Genomic DNA, 12,368 nt, shown 5'->3' with positions numbered 1-12,368 from the left:
TTTTTGTTTTTGTTTTTTTTTTCCAGAAGAAAAAATGATCCAATTTATGTCTCACAAAAATCACTTAAGCTATTTTTGGAAAGTGTATCACAGGGGAAGGTAAACAGAAGCAGAACAATTAGTTCCAAGACTAATGCCGTGTCCAGGAGAGAGCGTTGGTACTTGGCAACGTGGTGGTGGCATGGAGAAGAGGAGTTGATAGATTCCAGACGCAGTTTGAGATGGATTGAATTTGGGGGATGAGGGAAAAGGAGAGATCAGAGATGACTCCTAGATGTCTGACTTAAGCAACTGCCTGCCTGACGGTGCCATGGTAAGTAACACAGTTAAGTACTGAATTAATGTTAGCTACTCATAGCTACTATCAGGATAGAAAAAAGAGGAAAAAAAAACTCGGTAATCCTAGAGCCAAAAGGGAGGGAGGGGAACTAAAGCACACACAGAAAGGGCAATTGGGTCAAGCAATGAGGAAGAGCAGTATCAGACCAAATTCCCCACTGAAAGCAACTACAAAAGTGATTTAACATACCAAACAAACAGAGCTACCTGAAGGTACACAGAAAACCACCAAGAGAGCCAGGACATCACTTGTCCAGAGAAGGGAAACACACAGACGGCCCGTTTTCCCCTTGAGGCATCTGCCAGTTACCAGTACAGAGCATCCAGGCCAGGCAGAAACAGGAGCCGGGAGCTTGTGGCAGTCCCGCCGGGCTGGGAAGGCAGAAACTGGACTTCTGTGCTACACCAGAGGAGCCAGGATTGAGGATCCCAGATAAAAAGGAACTGCAAAGGAGCCCAACATCCTGCTCAGTGTTTGCCCTCCAGGCATGTGCTGAATCATAAACAACATGGACTGAAATACAAGCTCCTCAAAAAGATGTCGCAAAGAGGCTACAAAAGCTAAGCAGAGCTTTTATCAGTCTCATCATATTTAAAATTCACGGCCTGCCAAGGAATAAGCATCTTGGTAAACACTTCAAACTTTTAAATGAGACCTCAGAAGAGCTATGTGTTAGAAGCCTACTTGAATTTCCTGATTACCCTGAATTCAGGCTTATTTCTTATTAATCACTAATGAATCAAAGTGATCAATGTTTACCTAACTACCTCCCAGAGAATATTAATATTTTTTTATCTCAAGAAAGATAACATCATTCAGAGCCACTATAATGTTTCATTACAATGTTATTAAAACATTACCAGGCATATTGGGAAAAAGGACCAAATGATCAAAAGCTAGACAACAGAAATGGGCTCATGGGTGATGGGGATTAGTATCACAGTTATCAGACAGAAACATTGCAACAATGTTTATATACTCAATAAAAATAGGTAAAACATTGTGAGAATCTGAATCTGTATAAGTTTTAGGACTGAAAATACGAAAACTGAAATTAAGAACTTAATAATTGGGTATAACTGTATACTGGACAGAGAAGATAAGGGAACTTGAAGACAGTTCAGCAAAAATATCCAAATAGATATATAGAGTGGGAAAAAAGAATGAAAACTGAAATGCCCTAACACACATGCATTTATAGTCCCAGAAAGAAAGAACTGAATAGAAACAGTACTTTAACCCCAGCTTACGGAGAGGGTGTGGAGAAATAGGAACCCTCCTACACTGTTGGTGGGAGTGTAAGTTGGTGTAGCCACTGTGGAAAATATTATTGAACTGTCTCAAAAAGCTAAAAATAGAATTACCATACAGTCTAGCAATCCCACTTCAGGGCCTATATCTGGACAAAACTCTAATTCAAAAAGATATATGTACCCCTATGTTCACAGCTTTATTGACTATGCCAAAGCCTTTGCCTGTGTGGATCACAACAAACTGTGGAAAATTCTTCAAGAGATGGGAATACCAGACCACCTTACCCACCTCCTGAGAAATCTGTATGCAGGTCAAGAAGCAACAGTTAGAACTGGATATGGAACAACAAACTGGTGCCATATCTGGAAAGGGGTTCGTCAAGGCTGTTTATTGTCACCCTGCTTATTTAACTTATATGCAGAGTACCTCATGAGAAATCCTAGGCTGGAGGAAGCACAAGCTGGAATCAAGACTGCCAGGAGAAATGTCAATAACCTCAGATATGCAGATGACACCACCCTTATGGCAGAAAGTGAAGAGGAACTAAAAAGCCTCTTGATGAAAGTGAAAGAGGAGAGTGAAAAAGTTGGCTTAAAGCTCAACATTCAGAAAACTAAAATCATGGCATCCAGTCCCATCACTTCATGGGAAATAGATGGGGAAACAGTGGAAACAGTGACAGACTTGGGCTCCAAGATCACTGCAGATGGTGAGTGCAGCTTGCTCCTTAGAAGAAAAGTTATGACCAACCTAGACAGCTTATTAAAAAGCAGAGACACTACTTTGCCAACAAAAGTCTGTCTAGTCAAAGCTATGGTTTCTCCAATAGTCACGTATGGATGTGAGAGTTGGACTATAAAGAAAGCTGAGCACTGAAGAATTGATGCTTTTGAACTGTGGTGTTAGAGAAGATTCTTGAGAGTCCCCTGGGTTGCAAGGAGGTCCAATCAGAACATCCTAAAGGAAATTAGTCCTGAATATTCATTGGAAGGACTGATGCTGAAGCTGAGACTCCAATACTTTGGCCACCTGATGTGAAGAACTGACTCATTTAAAAAGACCCTGATGCTGGGAAAGATTGAAGGCGGGAGGAGAAGCGGACAACAGAGGATGAGAAGTTTGGATGGTATCACCAACTCAATGGACACGAGTTTGAGCAAGCTCCTGCAGCTGGTGACGGACAGGGAGGCCTGGTGTGCTGCAGTCCCTGAGGTCGCAAAGAGTCGGACACGACTGAGCGACAGAACTGAAGTGAACTGAATGTTCACAGCAGCACTTTTCACAATAGCCAAGACATGGAAACAACCGAAATGTCCATCAACAGATGAATGGATAAAGAAGATATGGTACATATATACAATTGAATATAATTGGGCCATAAAAAAGAACAAAATAATGCCATTTGCAGCAACATGGATGCCACTAGAGATTTTCACACTAAGTGAAGGAAGTCAGAAAGAGAAAGACAAATACCGTATTGATAATGTTAGTATATGGAATCTAAGATATGCCACAAATGAACCCATCTATGGGACAGAAACAGAATCAAGCACACAGAGACGAGACTAGTGGCTGTCAAGGGGAAAAGGAGGCTTGGATCGAGAGTTAGAGATCAGCAGATGCAAACTGATATGTATAGAAAGGACAAACAACAAGTTCCTACTGTATAGCACGGGGAATTATATTCAATATTCTGTGATAAAGCATAATGGAAAATATGAAAAAGAATGTATATACATGTATCAATATAACTGAGTCACTCTGCTATAAAGCAGTAATTGACACATTTTAATTCAATTATATTTCAATAAAAAAAAAAAAAGAATTCCAGCTTAGAAAATTCACAAAATAACAACAGCAAGCCATAGACTCAAAATGCTCTACAAATTCCATTTATAAATAATAAAATAAAAGCTATGCATAAGCACACGACAGTAAAACTGCTAAAAACCAAAGACAAAGATAAAATCTTGAAAATAGCCCAAACACATTAAGTTCAACAGAAAAACACATTAACTTCAAAGGAGAAATAGTAAGACCACAAGTTGACTTAATAAAAACAGTGGGAGCCCAAAATTATAAAATAACTTAAAGGTGCTAAAGGAAGAGACCCTCTAAAGATGAAGGTAAATAAATACACTTCCAGGCAAACAAAACTAGTTATTACTAAAAGACCGGCAAGACATGAAATCTGAAAATGGACTCTGTGAAAGTCAACAGAGAGCAAGCAGTAGCACAAATTACCAACAATCAGGCTTTAAAAGCACATTTCATTACAGATACTACAAACATCAAAAAGGTAATAGAGAGATTGTAAAAAAAAGAAAAAAAATCTTAAGCCACATTGGAAAATTTAGATAAAATAGATAAATGCCTTGAAAAGCAAAACTTGTCAAAACTGACAAAAAAGTAACAGAAAATATGTATAGTCCCACGTGAAATGAAGAAACAGAATCGATAATCCCCACCCCTCCCCCCACAAAAACCCCAAACTCCTTCACCAGTGAACTCCTCCAAACATTTACGGATGCAGTAAAATCAATTTTCACAAACTCAAAGAATAAAAAACATTTCTCAACTCATTTTATGAAGTCAGAATAACCTTGATAGCTAAATGTGTCAAAGACTTTACAAGAAATTAAAAATCACTAGTCAATCTTTTTCATGAACAAAACTGAAAAAAACAATGTACATGAAACATATTGTAGCATATTAAGAAGATAATTCATAATGAAAAAGTTAGGTTTACCCAGAAAATCAATGATGCTTTAAAATTAATAAAACGTGTATCCCTACCTCACCCCAGTTGTTAACACATATCTAAACCCACAGCCACTACATTCCTAAGAATTTTATCCTAGGAAAATAATCAGACAAGGCACAGAGACATACTCTAAGATAGGCATTACAATATTGTTTTTATAGCTTTTAAATGCTTTATGAATATGGAATAGCAAACAATTTTTGTACATCATTAGAATTAGTTCAAAATTGTAACATGGTTCTATACTTATTTGTATGGACTAAATGAAAAAAGCAGAAGCATTTCTATGGCAAAAACATTAATTTTATAAGAGAGTAAACAAAATCAAATATCTGTCTTGAGAGAGCCTTTTGTCTAGACATAATGAATTGCCATGTTAATTTATGTTCATACACACGATATAATGCCTAACTTAAGATAATTTTCCTCAACAGAAAGAACATTCTTTTGAAAACCCAGTTATAGAAGACTTCCCATGTATATATTTTATTTAGACCATAAAAAAATGCTGCTAGATTGTAATCAATTAACAGAGAATCTGCATCATACATAAGCAGATACTAGGAGGAAGACAAAAACGAAATACGCTGAAAGCACTAAATCAACCTATGTGTCTGTCACATATATAATGCAAGCACTCCAGTGTTCTCGCCCGGAGAATCCCAGGGACAGGGAGAGCCTGGTGGGCTGCCGTCTATGGGGTCGCACAGAGTCGGACACGACTGAAGCGACTTAGCAGCAGCAGCAGCGGTCTTCGAATTCAAAGTGGTAAGTTTATAGGAAAAAAATTCTATTGTATAATATATATGTAAGAGGACTCAAAGCTCCAACAAGTTTAAAGAAAATTCCCTTGAACTTAAGCAGTGAGTGAGAAAAGTGTGTTACTCGCTGCTGAGTCGTGTCCTACTCTTTTTGATCCCATGGATTTTAGCCTACCAGGCTCCTCTGTCCATGGAATTCTCTAGGCAAGAACACTGGAGTGGGTTGCCATTTCCTTCTCCAGAGGATCTTCCCAACCCAGGGACTGAACCTGGGTCTCCTGCATTGCAGGTGGACTCTTTACCATCTGAGTCACCAGGGAAAAACCCACCTGCATTAAAATCACTCCAACCCATAGGTTACACAGCATTTTGCAAAGATACCTGGAGCAAGGTGTTGGGAGGGGATCCAGGTATTCTGCTGAACAGAGGGCCTGAGGGGTGAGTACTGTCTGCTCAGGTACACAGGGGAAAGGCCTAGGGTGTTTATCACTGTTGCCATAAAACCCAAACTCCTACCCTCGCTCTGTATTTTCCTAGCTATGCGATTCCAAAGAAGATCCTTACCCTCTGTGAACCTAGGCTGAGAGAAAGTAAAAATAGCTCTGCTGACAATCACTCTGTGACAGAGGCAGACAAGGCCGGCAGAAGACCAACAGGTAATAAACTCTCCCAGGGCCGCACTACAGCTCCACAACGACTGACGAGCTCCTCCAGCCCACTTCCTTTCTCCTGCCTCCTAAACAAAGACAGCTGGAAGATCCAATTACCAGCCCACTTCCACTCCGTGTCTGCAGCATTCTACCCTGAGCTAGTCTCCTCTTTCCCGGCTCTCTCATCAGCATCATGAGGCAAACCCCAGAGAGAACCTCTGCGATACCCTCTTCTGTGATTGCGTGGCTGCAGCAAGCCAGTAAATCTGACTTGTTCCACTGCAGATGTATTCCTGGTGCTCTTCACCAGGGGGTAACAGCCGCTTCTTTTTCTACTTACCAACCTCTTTCTCCAGAGTCACTGAAAGGATGAAACTAAATGTTATCCTGTCAAATGCCAAGCATCTGCCTCGGAAACAGCTAGGACACAACAAATATTAGCATCTCTCCCCTCTGAGCTCAAAATAAAGCTACTTGTGTAATTTTATTTTTTAAATTATCTATCTAGTTCATCCCTGCAAAAATCTACATCTCTCCAAAACTCAGCCAGGAAATAAGCCCCTCAAGTAAGCAGAACTCTGAACCACCAAAACAGACATGACCAAATGAAATAGAAGACTATCCAGTTTCCCATAAGAACGCCTGAAAATCTCACTTGGACGTCATTTACTCATTTTTAACACACTTTGTCCTCATAAACTTTGGAAATCTGATTTCTATACCCACAGTAAATTAGAATCAGCAACTATGAAAGAGAGGGACAGTTAGGCATACTGACCACAGAAAAATACTCAACAAGGCAGGAGACGGGAACAGAACTCAAAATACTTAGAAATCTGAAGTCATCTTACAGCTTCTAAAGTTTGACTGAACATCCCAACCATAAAATACTTCAGCATACAATGCCAATATATATGATATATTCATTTATAAACCATACATTTTATGCAAATTATAATACACACTAAAACAAAATTAAAAGATTAAAATATTGGTTTAATTTTAATTAACTATCTTAAACATTGTTTTCATCATGCAATCACTAAAAATACTATTACTCTCAACATTAAGAGCACTGTTACTGAATATGACTATTTTTTGATCAGCATCTAAGATATTCACCTTTAGTAAAATAAAAATGTGTTGTTCAGTTTTGAGTTCTACAACTCTTTAAGGTACTTTAACAGTGAACCTCTGCTCCCCATTTCCATTCAAAGTATCACAGATTCTCTTAAAAAGTACCTAGGGCTTCCCTGGTGGTTCAGTGGTAAAGAATCTGCCTGCCAACGCAGCAGACGCTGGCTTCGTCCCTGGTCCAGGAAGAACCCACGTGTCACAGGGCAGCTAAGCCCACGCGCCACAACTATTAAGCCTGTGCTCTAGAGCCCAGAAGCTGCAATTACTGAAGCCGGTGAACCCTAGAGCCCGTGCTCTGCAGCAAGAGAAGCCGACAAGAAGCCTGTGCACCACAACTCGAGAGTGGCCCCTGCTCACTGCAACCAGAGAAAAGCCTGGGCAGCAAGGAAGACCCAGCACAGCCAAAAATAGATAGATAATTTTTAAAGCACCTATATAAAAGACTATCATAGAAAAACTGCAAGAACCTTGAGAAACTCAATAATCCTGCTGTCTTTACATTACAAAATTCTCATACTGTCCCTTAGGAAAATGTTCATTGCCTGGAGGTTTTTTCAGACCCAATCCATGTATTAATAATAATAATAAAAAAAAGTTCAATTTCTCCTTCTTCTTGGAGCACAAAATAAACTAGAAGTTCTAATATTTTTATTCTCAAATCGCAATTGACTTGCCTCATCTCACTTTGTCAATTACTAGTAGTGAACGGGCACAAAGCTTCAAAAGCTGTATTAGATGCTGAGCTAAGACAGCTGTAGTTTATAGAATAATGATAGTACATTACAAAGAAACAGTCAGTGAACTTCATTGAACTGAATCAATATTATTAAAATGATGGCTCTAAGTCACCAAAAGTAAGTTGAATTATGTGTCACATATTACATGTAAGCAAACAGGACAGTAGTCCAAAATAGATTGGGATATTCCCCAAAATAACCATTATGTATTCAAAAAATTTACTGATTCAGAATAATTCATTACCCAGGGTCTCTAGTTACCATGAATTCTAGTCACTTTCAATTTTCACCCTCCAGAAAGAGAGGAATTCTTAAAGAGCATATTGAAGTTCAGTCTCCTAAAATGTATTTACTGTTTCATGTTATGAAAACTAGTACAGCCATCAGTACTTTATCCACTAATTTAAAATAACTTCAAAACTTACACTAAAAATACACTTTTCATATTCAAAGTAGTATCAGACATCACAGACCTCATGCTTAACACCATTACTATTAGTAGTAGTACGGGACAATATTTATGTTTCCCATAAATAACAAAGAGTAATGCCTTACAAGTCAAGAAAATCACTCAGCAGTTTTTAAATGTTTTAGAAATTACAGTAGATATAATAAATACAAGACATACATTCATGTAAATCTGACATCATGTTGGGTGAACTCTGGGGATTGGTGATGGACAAGGAGGCCTGGTGTGCTGCAATTCATGGGGTCACGGAGTCGGACACGACTGAGTGACTGAACTGAACTGAAGAATATCAAATAGGCAGAAAATGGTTCACAGGAAGTAAAGATCACTGTGGACTAGAATGGACTAAAAACCAGTTTCACAAGAGAGGGACATGAGCTGGAGTAGGATTCAGAGCTGGAAAGGAAAAGTCATTCAAAATGGAGGGAAATAATGTGTTATTTGTTTTCTCAATAAAACTGTCTAATTCAAGATACCAAATTTAAGACACATTCAAGTAAAACAATTTAGAGAAATATACCATAGAGACATGTTATTTAATATGTTGTTCATCAAGTCACCTACATATGTGTGTGTGTATATTAGCATACAGATATTAATATATAAATGGTACTTATCTACCCTTAACCTTCATAAAACCTCCAACTCATATTAGAAACAAGAGTTCCAGCAAGAGAAAGAAAAATTTAAAAGAGCTGTAAGTAAAGAAAAAAATTTAAGGCATTGGATCTTAATATAACTCCTTCTCCAAAGTTAAAACTTTTCTATTCTCTAAACCTTTTTCGAGCATGACATTTTCCCCCGGTATACTCTATATCTGTCATTTAACTTAGAAAAGTGATAAAACTTCACTTTGAAAAGAAATTCATTTGAATAATTTCCTGTCCACTAGAGGGCTCCAATATTTCTTTCACAAATGGAAAAGATATGACATTACAATAAAAATATTCATTAAGCACTGAAAAAAATCAAATTATCATTAGCTCACTTAATCCCAGACTAAACATAGTTACATCTGCTACAATTTCACATTCATAGCTTAAAAAGGTACAGGATTCTTTATTACCTAAAATGCTTCAAATAACCAAAACTGCTTTGCCATTATTCTCACACTGACAATGTCTCTCTTACACAGGGTTTTCAATTTTATAGATATCATAAAGTATAATTTCAGTCCAAAGCTTCCAACAGTAGTTCCAATTTTTATATAATAATTTTATAAATATATTAATTTACATCTTGAAAACTTTCCAAATTCAGAGAACGAAATTACCAGCTTATCTAACCAGCCTTAGGCTTTATTACTGATAGAAAGACTAAACATTTTCTTTCAGAAAGCCTAAATCATTAACATAATTCATGCTACAAATATAAACAATGAATACAGCCGCATCATGAGCTATGATTTGAGGGGGGAAATGAATCACTTAAATACAATGTATTATAATGATACTCGGTTCAGGACAGGATATTTTCAGATTTTTCTCACAAATTAGTTATTACACTGAAATGTCAGTAAATCTCAATTCAAACTCAATCACCTTTAGCAAAGAAAAAGCCAACATTTTAAGTAAATACAGTTATACCATTTATAGGACATCTTTACAGAATGTTAACTGAAAAAGTACCAACTGCAAATTATTTTTTGTAAATATAGCAAATCCATTCACTAGGGGTACCATTCGTATCCTGCCCTAGAAGACGGACTTGCTAAATTTGGATTCTAAGAAAAAGAGACCCCTTATGGTACACAAAAAAATATACTGAATGTTTAAAAATATATTTTAAATGTCAGTAACAAAATAAGTCATGCTAAAAAAAATCGATTTTAAAAAGTGAGTCACAATAATTTCTATAAGGAGACTTTACCAAAAACATCAACTGCTTTAGCAATTATTAGAACTCCAAGAATGAACTATCTCTATTGAAACCATGACAGGGTTTATTATAATTTCACTGCCCCACCTCTTCTCCGAAATAGGATTTTCCTATACAGTGACAAGCACCATTAACAGGTGAAAAAGCGTAACATTTGTTTCTAAATAGCACACACTGTCACCAATGAGACACTTAAAATGCTTACTGCATCTAGCAAATGTATGTATTCATACTTGCAAGAATATGCATCCCAATCAATTTAAAATTATGCTGCAAGGCAAGTATCAGATTGTGGAGAGGTGGGGCTGAGAAGGCCGATGCTTTTCAAGAGTGGTGACATTTTCCTCACTTTAAGTCAGAATGTAAGTGCAGACTGTCAATTATTGATAATGAAAACTTTAACAAACACAAAGTATTGAGTCCACGACTTCTAACCAGTATTTATCATGTTATATTTCAAAAAGCTGTAATTCTAGGTACATATCAAAGGAAGACACTTCTTAAACAAAAATGCAATGTGAGTAATAGCAAATGACGTTTAAAAGCTTTTAATGCTGGAACAAAACCCTCAAGGCCTCCAGCAAGTTGTATGGCTAGAAAATGAAACATAAAAATTATTCAGAATTATCTAATCTGAGCTGTACCCTAGACACATTCTGAAACAGCACCACCAAGGAATTATATGTTTATTACATAATCCTGCTTTGCCCTTGCCTATCACCTTTAATCAAGCGATCTCAAAGCACCACAGAATCATCAAGGCCTTAAAATACAATCTAAACCAGAAATAGCTGTATCTGATAACTACAGCTATTAATACAGTCTTGCCATCCCTTCCCGGCACCTGGATCCAAACACTAGCTTCCAAACCTCTCTAACTTGGAAACAGTATTCTCCAAATCACCCTGATTTGTGACTGAAGCTACGCACATTCAGCTCTTTCTCCTCACTGGGCCTAAATAAAGTTGTTGCACTGTTTTAATCTCACAGATCTATTGCACGACAACTTCTCTGATCATATCGCACACTGTGCATGATGACAGAAGATGGAAGTTTCAGCCAGAGAGCAAGTCTTTGCTGGAGGTTATCAGCCCACAGAGTATCCATCGGGGAAAGGGTTTTCCTGCTCCATCCAGAGACCTAGCTAGGCAACTTCACCACAGGGTGAAGGAAATCCAGTCTGGTTAGCCTTAAGCCGGCAGGAGACTCTGCTCCGGTGTGCACCCCAGGAGGGAAAGGAAAACTAAAAGGGCAATGCTAGAGTTTTAAGACTCAGGAAGGAATGCTGGGTTGCTCTGTGGCCACCCAAGAGACAGAACATTGTGGTTCCTTGGCACTTAAACGGCGCACTGAAAGGGAAATCAAACACAGGCAAAATGTCTTTAAACCAAGGTCAAAATATGCCATTTAGAGCCATTTAATTTAATTTTACAGCCCGTAAATGGGGTTCACTCTAACTGAAACATCTGACATTTTAAAATTTAATCCTCAGCAAAGTTCAATTTTGTTTTTTTCACTGAAATATACAAACGCTCAAATGTTAACTTCGTATATATGAGCATAACTATGTTAACTTCAATTCTTTCATAAAGGAGATTATTCCCCTTCCTGTTAATTGCACTACGTTTGTCCCCAGGACAGCAAAGAGTAATGTCACCTCACAGAAACCCACCTTCCCAGCGCTGTAAGCCTACACAGACCTGTTAGTCAACAGTCTCATAAGCTTTATGAACAAAAAGAAAAGCGTCAATAAACAAGAGTACTTTGGTTTCCAGTTCTTAACATTCCAGGATCAAGGTTCAATCAATAATGTGCTTCATTAGCCTTTAAAAGTCCAGTGATGTCATACTACTAAATATTTGGTACTAAAAGTCCTGGAATATTCATTAAAAGTACCAAAATACAGTCAGCCACGATTTGTGAACATTCCAAAACGTCTATTTCTGTCGCCGTACTTGTCCTCCCAAACGTTTCGAAAAGCTCACAGCAAATCCTGGCCGAGAGATAAGACGTCCCCACTTCTTGGAAATAGCCGGCTTGCACCTACTGCATTCACGACCAGCGTCACAGGGCAAGATTCCCGATTTCCTGCCCACCTCTGTATCTAGCAGGGACACCCGGCCTCGGCTCTGCCGTTTTCAGAAGCTTTCAGACACAAGTGTTCAGAGGCTTCTAGCAAAGCGGAAGAGATTTTTCTCCACTTCAAGGCACCTTGCTACATGTTCCCAACTTCTCCATTGTCTTTAACCATTTAGAAAACGCAACCAAGTGAGAAGATCCGTATTCAAAGCAGCGCTTTCAACGAGAGCGACACCAGACCCTCCAACTTCTTCCACAATCTCCCGGGACCGTGGCTTCCCCACCCCCACCCCGCAAAC

The 12,368-nt window shown here is 38.2% G+C and overlaps 1 protein-coding gene across 1 annotated transcript in view; it reads right to left on the bottom strand.

Annotated features, from left to right (window-relative positions):
* UBL3 (ubiquitin like 3) overlaps positions 1 to 12,368 on the bottom strand; it is a 48,728-nt gene that overhangs the window by 35,158 nt on the left and 1,202 nt on the right. The window lies entirely within an intron of this gene.

This window comes from Oryx dammah, unplaced genomic scaffold (genome assembly GCF_014754425.2).
Source record: "Oryx dammah isolate SB20612 unplaced genomic scaffold, SCBI_Odam_1.1 HiC_scaffold_24, whole genome shotgun sequence".
Classification (NCBI taxonomy): domain Eukaryota; kingdom Metazoa; phylum Chordata; class Mammalia; order Artiodactyla; family Bovidae; genus Oryx; species Oryx dammah.
Note: the sequence above shows the minus strand (reverse complement) of the source record. Positions and strands in the feature narration are given on the sequence as shown.